This window comes from Cicer arietinum, chromosome 3 (assembly GCF_000331145.2).
Source record: "Cicer arietinum cultivar CDC Frontier isolate Library 1 chromosome 3, Cicar.CDCFrontier_v2.0, whole genome shotgun sequence".
In the NCBI taxonomy this organism is placed as follows: Eukaryota; Viridiplantae; Streptophyta; class Magnoliopsida; order Fabales; family Fabaceae; genus Cicer; species Cicer arietinum.
Genome location: NC_021162.2, coordinates 56,923,078 through 56,936,211, shown reverse-complemented (window position 1 = coordinate 56,936,211; position 13,134 = coordinate 56,923,078). Strand labels below are relative to the sequence as shown.

At 31.1% G+C, this 13,134-nt stretch overlaps 1 long non-coding RNA gene across 1 annotated transcript; it reads right to left on the bottom strand.

The window, feature by feature from the left end:
* Nucleotides 1-4,446: 4,446 nt before the first annotated feature.
* Nucleotides 4,447-11,153, bottom strand: LOC140919572 (uncharacterized). The gene is made up of 3 exons (XR_012162259.1): nucleotides 10,094-11,153; nucleotides 9,464-9,535; nucleotides 4,447-4,752 (listed from the first exon to the last, which is right to left on the bottom strand). It is a non-coding gene; the product is annotated as an uncharacterized lncRNA (long non-coding RNA).
* Between the last annotated feature and the right edge of the window lie 1,981 nt (nucleotides 11,154-13,134).

Sequence of the window (13,134 nt, the reverse complement as noted above, 5' to 3'; positions counted from 1 at the left end):
CTGTAAGGAAGTGAAGACAAATGGTAGAGTAATGGTTCTATGCTGAAAATGATGACGAGTAAGACCACAATCAATCTCAATGTACTTGGTGCGTTTTTGAAAAGTCGAGTTATGAGCAATTTGAATAACACTCTTGTTATTGCAGTGCATCAGGTTTAGCTCAAAAAGAGAGATACCCTTATCAGACAAAAGCCAACGTAACCAAATTATTTTAGTAGTATTGGATGTCATAACACGATACTCTGCTTCTGTAGAAGAGCGAGAAACAATGTCCTATTTCTTACTCTTCCAAGAAATAAGAGAGTCTCCAAGAAAGATGCAAAAAACTATGGTGGACTTACGATATGTGGTGTTACAAGCTCAATCAGCATCAGAATAAGCCTGTAAATCCAACGAGGATGACGATGGAAAAAGAAGGCTTTGAAATTGAGTTCCTTGAAGATATTGAAGAACAACTACTCAATATAATGCAGTGGGAGAGACAACAAACTGACTGTCAATATGAACAACATAAGCAATATCAGGTCTGATAATCGTAAGATACACCAAGTTGTCAACCAAATTACGGTACAAAGTGGAATATGGTAAAGGAACACAATCCGAGGGAGCATATTTCACATTCAACTCTAAAGGAGTATTTGCTTCTCTAGTATTAGAAAGCAAGTATGCTCAAGAATGTTGGTAATGTACTTGGATTGAGAAAGAAGATAGCCTATATGAGAGTAGGCAACTTCAATCCCCAAGAAATAGCGAAGAGTTCCCAAGTACTTCATCTCAAACAGCTTGGCTAACTACAATTTCAAATCATTGATTCCACTAACATCATCACCTATAATAATCATATCATCAACATACAAAGAAGTATAATGTAACCATAAGTGGTAGATCTTATAAACAACGCATAATCATATCCACTAGAACATAAACCAAGAGAAGTGATCACAGTAGAGAACTTTTCAAACCAAGCTCGAGGAGCTTGTTTAATATCATAGAAAACTTTTTTTTAACTTGCACACTTCCCCTTAATTTTGATAAATTCCTTGTGGAAGGACCACATAGGCTTCTTCATGAAGCTCACCACTTAAAAAGACATTTTTGACATCGATTTGGGAAATTTGTCTTTCACGAATAGATGTAACTACAATAAGTGTACAAATATTGGTCATCTAGGCTACCAAAGCAAAAGTTTCTTCATAATTCATACCATATTGTTGAGAGAATCTCTTAGCAACAAAATTTGTTTTATAGTGCTCAACCGACCCATCAGACTTAGTTTTGATCTTTTATATCCAACGAGACTTAATAGCACACTTTATAGGAGAAAGTGGTACTAATTCCTAAATATATGTTTTGTACTGTTGCAGCCTAAAATTTCGAGTTTTCCTCGAATTCAATGGAGTCACCATCAAAATTTATTTTTTAAAATGAAGAAAATATTGGGAAACCCTTAAAGATAGAAAAATAAAAAATGGTCTTTGAAACCAAATTTTGAGTTCAGGAGTCGATTATGTGTAGGAAATGTATTAACACCCTACGATATCCGTTAAAATACGGTTACCTATAATTAATTGTACAAAATTATATCAATTTAAATATATTTATTTCTCTTTATTATTAAATATGAATATAAATTATTTTTTATAAATGTGGTTTTTTGAGATAAAAGTGTGTCTAAAAAGAGCGGGAAATTTTTTTTTTTTATTAGTGTGCTTGGCAAGAGCGTGATTTTGCTCCTACGTATCTCCCGGTGCTATGGAGAAATCAAAGCTACGTAGTTCTTGGTAAAAATGCGGATGTGTTGATTGCTTTTAAATAAATGGTATTTTACTATTAAAAAAGTTAATTTTGATGAACATAAAAAGAAACTTGCTTGATTTGAAAAATTACTTTAAAATATGAGTTTTAAGACTATCAAGTTGTACAACTCGTGTCTCAAAACTCAAGGAGTAAAAATACGTCATATCTAATTTAATCCTCTAAATAATATTTTATATTTTTAAATAGAGTTTCAAAATCAACAAATAGTTTAACTTGCGTCTTAACAACTCCAATATTAAGAAGAAAAAAAACATCTAATTAATTAAATTTTAAAAAGTTGATTTTAGATCTATTTATTTATAAAAATAAATTTTAAAGCTATCAAAATATATAATTTGTATTATGCAACTCATTGATTAAAATATGTCATTTTTAGTTAATTTTTAATAATTTTTATGATTAATTTGTTTATGATTTTTAATTTATTAATTTGTTTGTGAAGATGAGATTTAGAACACCAAGTTGTCACAATTTGTGTTCTAATAACTCAAAGATTAAAAAGATATCACATCTAGTTAATTTTTAATGAAAATTTCTCTATATATTTAGCAGACTCAATATTTATTATAAAATTAATTACATTTAATATATAAAAATAAGACTTCTTTAAAAAATAAATAAATAAATAAAAAATGAATGAATGCTAAAAATATAAAGCTTATAAAGGACCAATGATCTTAAAATCCAAAAAATTAAATTTTATATATAACAATAAAAAAAACAACAGAAAAGTAATATATATATATAAAAAAAAAATTGACCTAGTTTAACCATTGGGAAGGCAAAGCACACACTGAAACAAACAAGGGGACATAGGAGAAGAGAGAAAAGAAACCCAGAGGGAGAGAATAGTATAGGAGGTCGAGCACAGAGGGATTAAAAAGTACGGTCGACGGCGCATCGACGATTGTCGAAGGTTTGGATTCTTATTTTATTCTCTCTCAAACTAGGACATTATTTTTGTATAACAACAAAACAAAAAGTTTTATTCTTTTTTATTAATAACTCATTTGATATATTAAGTTCAGTAACGAATACAACTAGTAAAGATGAAAACAATACCTTAATCTTTTGTGTTTGTTTTTTCCTCCTATTACTCTGCCTATTTTCTTCTTTTTATTTTTAAGTGTTTTTTTTGTGGTTTCCGTTTTTTTCCTTCACTTTTGTCTCAATTTATAGGTAAAACATGAATGTTTCCGTTTATTAGATAAGTTCGAACTCTAGATCTTGTACTGTTTCGCAACAAATTTTAACTGGATTTTACCTTGTTTTTGTAACAAATCTTAAGGATTAAGTAAGATGGTTTTTGGCAGGAATTTGTGTTGGTGTTTGCGAGGAGCGTAAGTTGAAGAAGAATGTGTGTTGGTTGTGTTGACAGGATTGATGTGTTGGCAGGAAAAGAAAGACTGACTGTAATGTAGTTGTGTGTTTTCGGCCAAACAATGAAAATGAAAAAAAAAAAAAAAAAAACTAGAGTTGTGTTATTCTAATTCAAATTTTTTATTTTTTGTTTTATATTATTTTAAATTTTGTATATATTTAAGTTTAAAATGTAAAATACTAAATTTTGTAGATTTCTGTTAATAACTGCAAAATATTTATTAAATATATTATTATTATTATTATTCAAATAATTTTTAATTATCCGGACAAAATTGAGGTACTACATGTACACTGCAGAGAATTCTTCTGTCATAGCCTCCTACCAAAATCAAATAATTGAGTAGACTTTACGGTGAAGAGATGGATAGCGAGGAGGCGGAGACCGAAAATCAACAATTGCAAGAGATGGATGGGAAGTCGGGGGTACAAGAGAGATTTCATCATGTGGAATAGTGGTATTTGTCTTGTAATTCTCAATATTACAATCACTAGAAGCATTATCATTATGACCAAACAAATCAATATTGGTTAGCTCGGAACTCTTAGTAATAAGAGAATAAGAGGAAATAAAGTAAAAAGGGACGTGATCAAGAAAAACAACATGACGAGAAACATATAGTTTTCTTGCATGATGATCATAACAACGATAACCCTTTTGACCATCCCCATAACCAAGAAAAATACACATGGCAAAACGAGAAGACAACTTACTGAGCTCTACTTGTGGACGAAGAACAAAATAAGTAGAACCAAAGACTTTCAAAGAATGGTAATTATGGATAGAAGCATATAATTTTTCAAAGGGAGACAAATCTGATATGACAGACGATGAAGTTCTATTAATAGCATGAACATAAGTAAGAACTGCTTTCCTCCAAAACTCACTAGGAACCGAAGCAAACCACAAAAGAGAACGAGTAGTCTCAATAATATGACAATGTTTCCTTTCAGCAACTCCATTTTGTTTAAGAGTATAAATACAAGATGTTTGGTGGTGGGTGTCATCATAAACAAGTAATTCAAATAATTTACTAAAGGTATGTTCACCACCTAAATCACAACCAAAGGTATGTTCACCACCTAAATCACAACTAAATCAAATTGATTTTTCATAAGATAAACCCAACAATAACGAGTGTAATCATCAATAAACAAAATATAATATCTAGGTCCACCTTTGGTGAGAACCTATGATGGACCCTAAATATCAGAGTGCACTAAATCAAAAGGCGCATATGACACATAAACACTTTTACTAAATGGTAAAGCTGGAAATTTAGCAAGTTTACAACCACAACAATATGAAATATCACCGGTTTATAACTATCCTAAAGCTCCAATAGAAGCCAAATATTTTAATATAGAAGCAAAAACATGTTCATGGCAAGAATGCCATAAATAAAAAATAGAAGACGAAGAATTCAAGCAAAAACTACGTAATAAGTCAATAGTAGTTGTTGAGGTTGCAGTATCTAGGACTCGCATGTGACCCAAAACATAAAGTCGCCCTTGTCTATGGTCTATCCCAATCAGCCTCTCAGAATGTGGATCCTGCACACAACAAGAAGTGGAATAAAATATAATGGAATAACTGAAATCACATATTTGACTAAGAGAACAAAGACTCAAAGTGAGATTAGAAATATAATAAACATAAAAATAAAAAATACAAGTTAGATGTTGAGACATAACAAATGTCTGCTAATGGCATAAGAGTTCAATCAACAGTCATAATCGACACAGATGGGAAACGATTCATAAACACAAGATTTATCATTATGTTTCATATGGTGAGATGCTTTATAATTTAGAATCCATATGGGAGGAGATATACCTGGCATATTAGATGAGTTCAAACCTTTAGTAGAGGAGAGAAACATGACATGTGATTGAGTGGCAAGAAGTTTTTGAACTTGTTCTACAATATCATATATTTGAGAAGTAGCCTTAGATGAGTATACAGAACCAGAACTAGAGTCAATCGAGGAAGAAGCAGGTGCAACAACATTGGACAATGACCCCTAAAATTCTTCGTATGAGCTATCCCCAATTTTGAACAATGTGATTTTCAATGACCTTTTTCTTTGCAAAAAGCGCATTCATCATTACCAAGTCCAACACTCCCTTGAGATTTTCCTTTTTGAACAAGAGTAGAAAAAACAGATGGAGGAGTTGAGATATTTCCCTTATCTGACACAACAAAGTGGGTCTTAAATCTGATTTCTTCTGCCAACAATTCATTAATTGTTAATTCAACATTAGGAAGAGGAAAACTGTAACACCCCGATTTATAACAATAAGAATGCATTTTTTTTAAAACAACTTAATAAAATAATACGTCGTAACACAAAAGGAAGAGAGTCATAAATAATTACATCATATATTATACCAACAACCTAAGATAGTTTTAGGACAATAACCCAAAGTATACAAATAGAAAATACACCAGGGCTACGAGACCTATCATAGATCGCTCAAACCCCTGGGATATTCTCGGCAAACACTTGCACATAAGTACTGCTCCCAGAATGCTATCCCCTCATGGTCACGTCAAAAAATGGAACATGGATCCACCAAAAAGTCAACTTACAAGTTATGTCATAGATACAATCATCCCAAAACAAAATAAGTACAACCATCAAAAGAACAACACTAAGACCCTATACAACCAAAAACTAATCTGATCATCCACTAATACAGCCATAGAAAGATCAGTCTCCTAAGAAGTCAGGTCCACCCACGAGGTAGGTGGCTTCGGCGACGCTGGAATCTCATAACAACTCACTAACTCAGTGAAATTCGGTAGAGGATCATTCATTGGAAGTGAAAGCTCTGGCTCGAGCCGCCTAGACGGTCCCGTAATATCTCCTCCCGCTAACATCGGCCCCTTATCCTTCCCGCTAGTCCCCGATCCAACCAACGTATCCCCAACTCCTACCGTTGCCTTTATCTCAACTCTAACCGAGGCATCCTCTGCATCTTCTCATGCTCCATTCACCCCGAGCACCAATCCTGTGAGTATCAAATAGTTAATCATCTCGTGAGTGAGCTCCACGAGATATACTGCCCCAACTCTGCTACTTTTCCTCACACCATCCTCGTATAAGTAGCCCTGTTTGAGATGTGGTCGTATACCCAAGCATTCGAAGAATGTTGACTAGGGAAGTCTAACGACGTTTTCGTGGTCAAGGTGACAGTCAGTGGAATGAACTCGGGTATCATTTGAAGGCAAAACCTGTAGAGGATCATTCATCGGAAGCGAAAGCTCTGGCTCGAGCCGCCTAGACGGTCCCGTAATATCTCTTCCCGCTGGCATCGGCCCCTTATCCTTCCCGCTAGTCCCTGATCCAACCAATGTATCCCCAACTCCTACCGTTGCCTCTATCTCAACTTTAACCGAGACATCATCTGCATCTTCTCATGCTCCATTCACCCCGACCACCAATCTTGTGAGTATCAAATAGTTAATCATCTCGTGAGTGAGCTCCGCAAGATATACTGCCCCAACTCTGCTACTTTTCCTCACACCATCCTCGTATAAGTAGCCATGTTTGAGATGTGGTCGTATACCCAAGCATTCGAAGAATGTCGGCCAGGGAAGTCTAACGACATTTTTGTGGTCAAGGTGAAAGTCAGTGGAATGAACTCGGGTATCATCTGAAGGCAAAACCTGTAGAGGATCATTCATCGGAAGCGAAAGCTCTGGCTCGAGCCGCCTAGACGGTCCCGTAATATCTCTTCCCGCTGGCATCGGCCCCTTATCCTTCCCGCTAGTCCCTGATCCAACCAATGTATCCCCAACTCCTACCGTTGCCTCTATCTTAACTCTAACCAAGGCATCCTCTGCATCTTCTCATGCTCCATTCACCCCGAGCACCAACCTTGTGAGTATCAAATAGTTAATCATCTCGTGAGTGAGCTCCGCGAGATATACTGCCCCCGCTCTACTACTTTTCCTCACACCATCCTCGTATAAGTAGCCATGTTTGAGATGTGGTCGTATACCGAAGCATTCGAAGAATGTCGGCCAGGGAAGTCTAACGACGTTTTTGTGGTTAAGGTGACAGTTAGTGGAATGAACTCGGGTATCATCTGAAGGCAAAACCTAATTTCCACAATAATGTAAAAGGTCACCAATCGAAATTAACAAATAACATTTAACAATTATGTCATAAGGACAAGCAATAACACTTAGCAATTACAATATGATAACAAAAAATAACAGAGTTTATATATACAAATATCATATTATAATAAACATGACTCACGTGCCAAGCACCCTAATGCAATGCTTATATGCCAATGCACATGATTTCGGAATTTCCAAACCCTCGTCGAGGGGCGTAAATCATAAATGTAATGCCTCTCACAGACCAATACTAATTACTGAGATGCCACCAATCACAGATCAACACGATTAAAAATCCTCATAAGGATAATATGGACCAATCAACTAATGGCACCATCCTGTAGCCCACCACAGTCACCACTAACTCTATGGCCCATCACAGTCACCACTATCATTGTGACCCATCACAATCATCACTAATTATGAAATGCGTGAGCATAGTCTTACTCTTTCACAACAATCATTATGTAAATGTAGCTATTAAAAACTCATCTTTTAATACTCATTACACACTAATAATTTTTCATACTTTTCACAGAGCATACTCAAGACATATTATCCTCAATAAAATTCATAACATTTTACAAAACGTATTATCACTCAAGAATGCATCATCACATCAGTAATGATCATCACATATTCAGACATCAATCACACATATAAGAGCCATATGTGCAAACTAAAAATTTGAAAGGAGCCCTTACCTTAATTATAGTTTTTTCAACAGTTATCACTAGCACAATCAAACACAACGAAATATCTCGCTCGTGTCAACACCTTCAATCAAATAGTGTTTGACTTAGTCAAATTTATCCCTGAAACTTTAACTCGCTTACAAACCATTTCTTACTCCTAACCCCCTTGGAGTATATTTCACTAAAAAGTTTACAACAAGTAAGGGCTAATAGTATTATTATCCGCAACACACTTTCAACATATAAAATATATTTTTAGAAATTAACATCCATTAATTTTTTTAATGAATACACTAACAATTATTCGAAATATTTTAAATTATTTTTCTCAAAAATTTTCACACACCCACAAAAAAGTTTCTCAAATTTGTCGTAACTCATTTTTTTTCTTCTCAAATAACTACAAGTTTGATCCACTATATTTTTTTTAAAGACTAAAAGTTCTATCAAAGTACTTACCTCATAAAAACATAATCATACAAAATAAATATCAATGAATATTTTTTCTGGTTTCAAAGTTCTAACTCTTTAAAATATTTTCATCATTTTCAAAATGTATATTTTTCATTAAAGTTTTTATTTTAATTCATGAAACTTGAAATCTTAAAAAAAAAAAAAAAATTCTAACTCAAGACTTTAACCTTTACTTAATAAACTTAAAACTTTAATTAAAATCATGCAAATTTTTCTAAAAACTGAAAGTATATATATAAAAATATGAAGTCACAATTCACTAATTTTCCTTAAAACACAAGTTCATAGATTTGATAACCACATGTATACATTCTTGCTCATCAATCATAACAAATATTTTTAGAAATGAATAAACTAAGAAAAATCATTTTACTTTAATAACCACAATAACATTAATATTTCAGAGTTCTTCTGACCTCTAACTCGGTGTCAATGGTCTTAATTCCTTTTCAGGACTCAATGAGCTAACTACATAAACATAAAGATTCATAACAATTTTTTCCACCACCAAAATTTATCCAACCACATCATACTTTCAAAATTAGGTATTTTTTATCTTTTAAGTTATACCACTCAACCATTAGAGCACAAAAATTTGAGTTAACCAAGTACTCTAAATTTCTTCTTTAAACTCAGTCCAAGAGTAATTAAAAGAGTAACATTTTTAACTCTAAACATTTTAATCTCAATCTAACTTTTTGCTCAAACTATTTAACTTGGTTAAAATTTGAACTTTTTCACAACTCTAACAATTTTAATTTTTCTTTTAAAATTTCAACTTCAGTTTAAACTCGTTTATTTGAAAACAACTAATTACATAACAACATCAACAACAAAAATTAATTATTATTTTTTTCAAAACACTAACAACAACAAAGATTAATTAATTTTTTTCAAAACACCAACAACAACCACACAAGCATGTGGCCAAATAGGGAAAAAAGTGGGAGAAAAAGAAACTTACAATCCAAAGCCACCACAAGCACCACCTAGGAGCAATTTTCCTTCATAATACTTTTTGAATGGAAGCTTAGATCTAATAAAAAAAAAAGATTTTTATTACTTAACCAAGCACTGGAGGTAGCTGGTTTTCCTTAAAAGGGTGGTAACTTAATTTTTTTACTTACAACCAAAACAATATATATATATACATATATATATATATATATATATATATGTATATATATATATATTATAATTAAATATTTATATATATTAATAAAATTATCATTATAACATCTAAAAACTCTTACACACATCACATCACTCACTACACAATCTAATTTAATAAAAAAAATATTTACTTTCGTTGTAACTCAATTGACAGGTGAATTAATCAGTGACAATTGACTTTTTAAAATTTTGTTCGATAATAAAATTATACATAATTTAAAATTATACTCTAATAAATAATTTAAATCGGTTCTCCAAAAATATATATGTATACATATATTTTAAACATATTACTAACTCTAACAAAATATATTTTTGGTACTTAATTCATAATATAAAAATTATGCTAAAGCCCTAAGCAATTCAACACAAAATACACTAAAATTGCATAAATTAGAGTTTCAAAAATTAAGGGTCTTACAGAAACAATGTAGAATACCCCACGAATGCCCTCAAAATCATCACGAAGAGCCATTAGAAATCAAATCAAAAGTTGCTCATATCTCTCTGATCAATATACGATTTGACAACTTTCAACTCAGGTGATTCCGTAAGAGCCAAGTGATCTCACAAATTAGTCATTGCCGAATAGAATTCTTGAATAATCATATTGTTCTACTTAAGAGCTGTAATATTATTTTCCAACTAATAATATTTTGCAAATTTAGATTGAACATACGAACGTTCCAAGTGATCCCAAATCTATTTAGCAGTATTATATTTTGTTAGTTGCACATCTGTAGACAGCTCAACAAAATTATCAATCCAAGTAATGATTTTTTAAATTACTAATATTTCATCTTTTCAAATCTTTTGCATATTTAGTTTCATCCCTTTTATCTATAGACTTACCAGAAGTTCCGTTAACATAATCCCATATATCTTTTCCAATCAATTTTTTTTTTCATCACATTACTCCAAAAAGAGTAAGTTTGTCCATTGAGGTGGACACTAACAGCTTGTAAATAATCATCATTAGCACCCGTTATAACAAATAATGACAAGAAAATATGTCAAACAAAATCACTGAGACAAAATAAATTAGGGATAATCTGTCAATATCAGAGTCAATCAAGAATCAAATAAAATTGTGCCGAAAACAGAAGAGTAGAACCACACTAGAAACAAAATAGCAGAATCGCGCTGGAAAAAAGAGGTAGAATCAGAGCAGAAATAGAAGGAGCAAATTGGTATCAACAAAGCTGTGGGCACTACATCGAGTAGACACTACGGTGAATATATAGAAGAAACATTTTTCTAATAATAATCTTGTAACCAACCACCAACAAATGAAGGCAACCTATATTTTGTTGGCTTGTACTACTAAACCCTATAAATTTAGCTGACTAGCAATATTTACTTCGAACACTGTGGACCACATTACAATAGATCCCAAAATCAATCAAAAGTCTTTGATATCATGTTAACAAACATAAACATAGAATAAAGGAAGATGGAGAGAGAAAGAAGAAAAAGAACTCACTAGAATTTCATAAACAAAATGAAGGATAACTTAGGGTGATATAGTTACAATAAACATATATATATAAAAGAGAATAGAAAAATCTAAAATATCTTTACTACTAATATATTATAATATTATCTAACAATTTGAAGTGAACTCCATCCTACATTTATGAGTAAAATATGTCATCAACAATTAGTATATTTTTTTACCTTTCCAATATTATTAATTTTAGAGAAAATAAATTTGTTGTTATATACTAAAAAAATTCACGATGTTAAAAAAATTGAAGTTCGAGATATTTTATAAACATTGCACATTTTGACTAATGATAAAAACTACAAGAATTACATAAAATCCAGAGTATTTAAAATAATGTCTAATCATTAATAAAAAAAAAGTATTTCTTCAAAAATATATATGGATTTAAGTGGAAGTATATCATCGCATGTGAGTTTTTTATCAAGTAAATGAAAGGTTAATTAAAGTGGAAGCTGAACCCTCTCTCTTTTAAAAAAAAGAAAATAATTTACCCAATACCTCGTAGTTATACCCGTTGACAAATTTTAAAAAATTATAGATTTGTCCTTGACTTTCTTTTAAAAAAAATAATTAAAAAATTCCCCTTCTCTTAAAACAACACTCATTTATTTTGAATAGTTTAGTTCAAGTTTTTTGAAACATTTTGATGTACTAAAAAATTTGACTCAAGTTATTCCAAACATTATGTGTATTTAAAAACTTGAACAACCGAAATTCTTAGTAGATTAGTACATATTTGTCTATTGAAAAATTTGACGGTTCAATTTTTCTAATATAAACATCTGTTACGACGGTTCAATTTTTCTAATATCTATTATGAAAAACTTGACTCAAGTATTTTAGAAATTTTAAATGAAGATCTTTATAAAGACGTAAAAAATAAATTTTATTATTATAAAGAAGGACAAAATTGAAAGTTTATGATTATGTAACAGATTGGGGTATACGAGGTATGTAGTAAAATATTCCTTTTGTCACCAAGTTCAAGTCTCGTAAGATAGATTGTATGGGCTGCATTAAGTTAAGTTGGATTTATTATATCTAAAATAAATAAGTAAAGTAAAAAAGATGATGTTTCTTCTTTTCTCTCTAATATTATCAAATATACAAAAATAAAAAATATGTTTAAATTATCTCTAATGTTATTTAGCGTTAGTACGATGTGGAATGTTTGTGTCTAAATAACCTATCTCCTTTTATATATGTGGACATATGATAGGTTTATCACTTTATCAGATTTTAGGAATAAATTAATCTAATATATTTATAAATGAAAAGATGTTAGAATTAGTCAATTGACCCGAATAAATAGATGAAGGCTGGACAGGGTAGCTAGGCAATGTGTGCATAGCCTTTAATCCACAATTTGCACGCAACTATAATAGTCGCTGCTAAAGAAAGGATTGTTACTATTGATGTCGATAAAGGTGACATCCACCCACCCATATATCCATCTAAACCTAATTCTCTTAATTTGTGTGATTTCATTAACACATGTTTTAAATTTAAGGCGGATAACTTTTTATATGTGGTTTATAATGAATTGATATTTAAAAATTATTATAAATTTTAACACATCAAGGATAATTTTTTTATTAATTAATCAACGATAAGTATTTGTATTATGTACGATTATACAATAAATAATAATTGGTGTATTATAATTTTTATCTAAAATATATTAAAAAGACACATTACTAATAAAATATATATTTATCTGATAACTAACTAGTAAAATACTCATGCTTTCGGATGGATACCACGTTATTATATTTTTCTCTGGTAATAAAAAGAAATCAACTATAAAAAATTAATCTATACTTTGTAGATATAAATGATTTAATTTATTAGAATTAATATTGATCAAATAATGAAATTGTTATTGAGTTGTAGTGTTTTATTGCAATTAATATTTTGTATATATATCTCGAATATTTAACGGTGACAAATATATG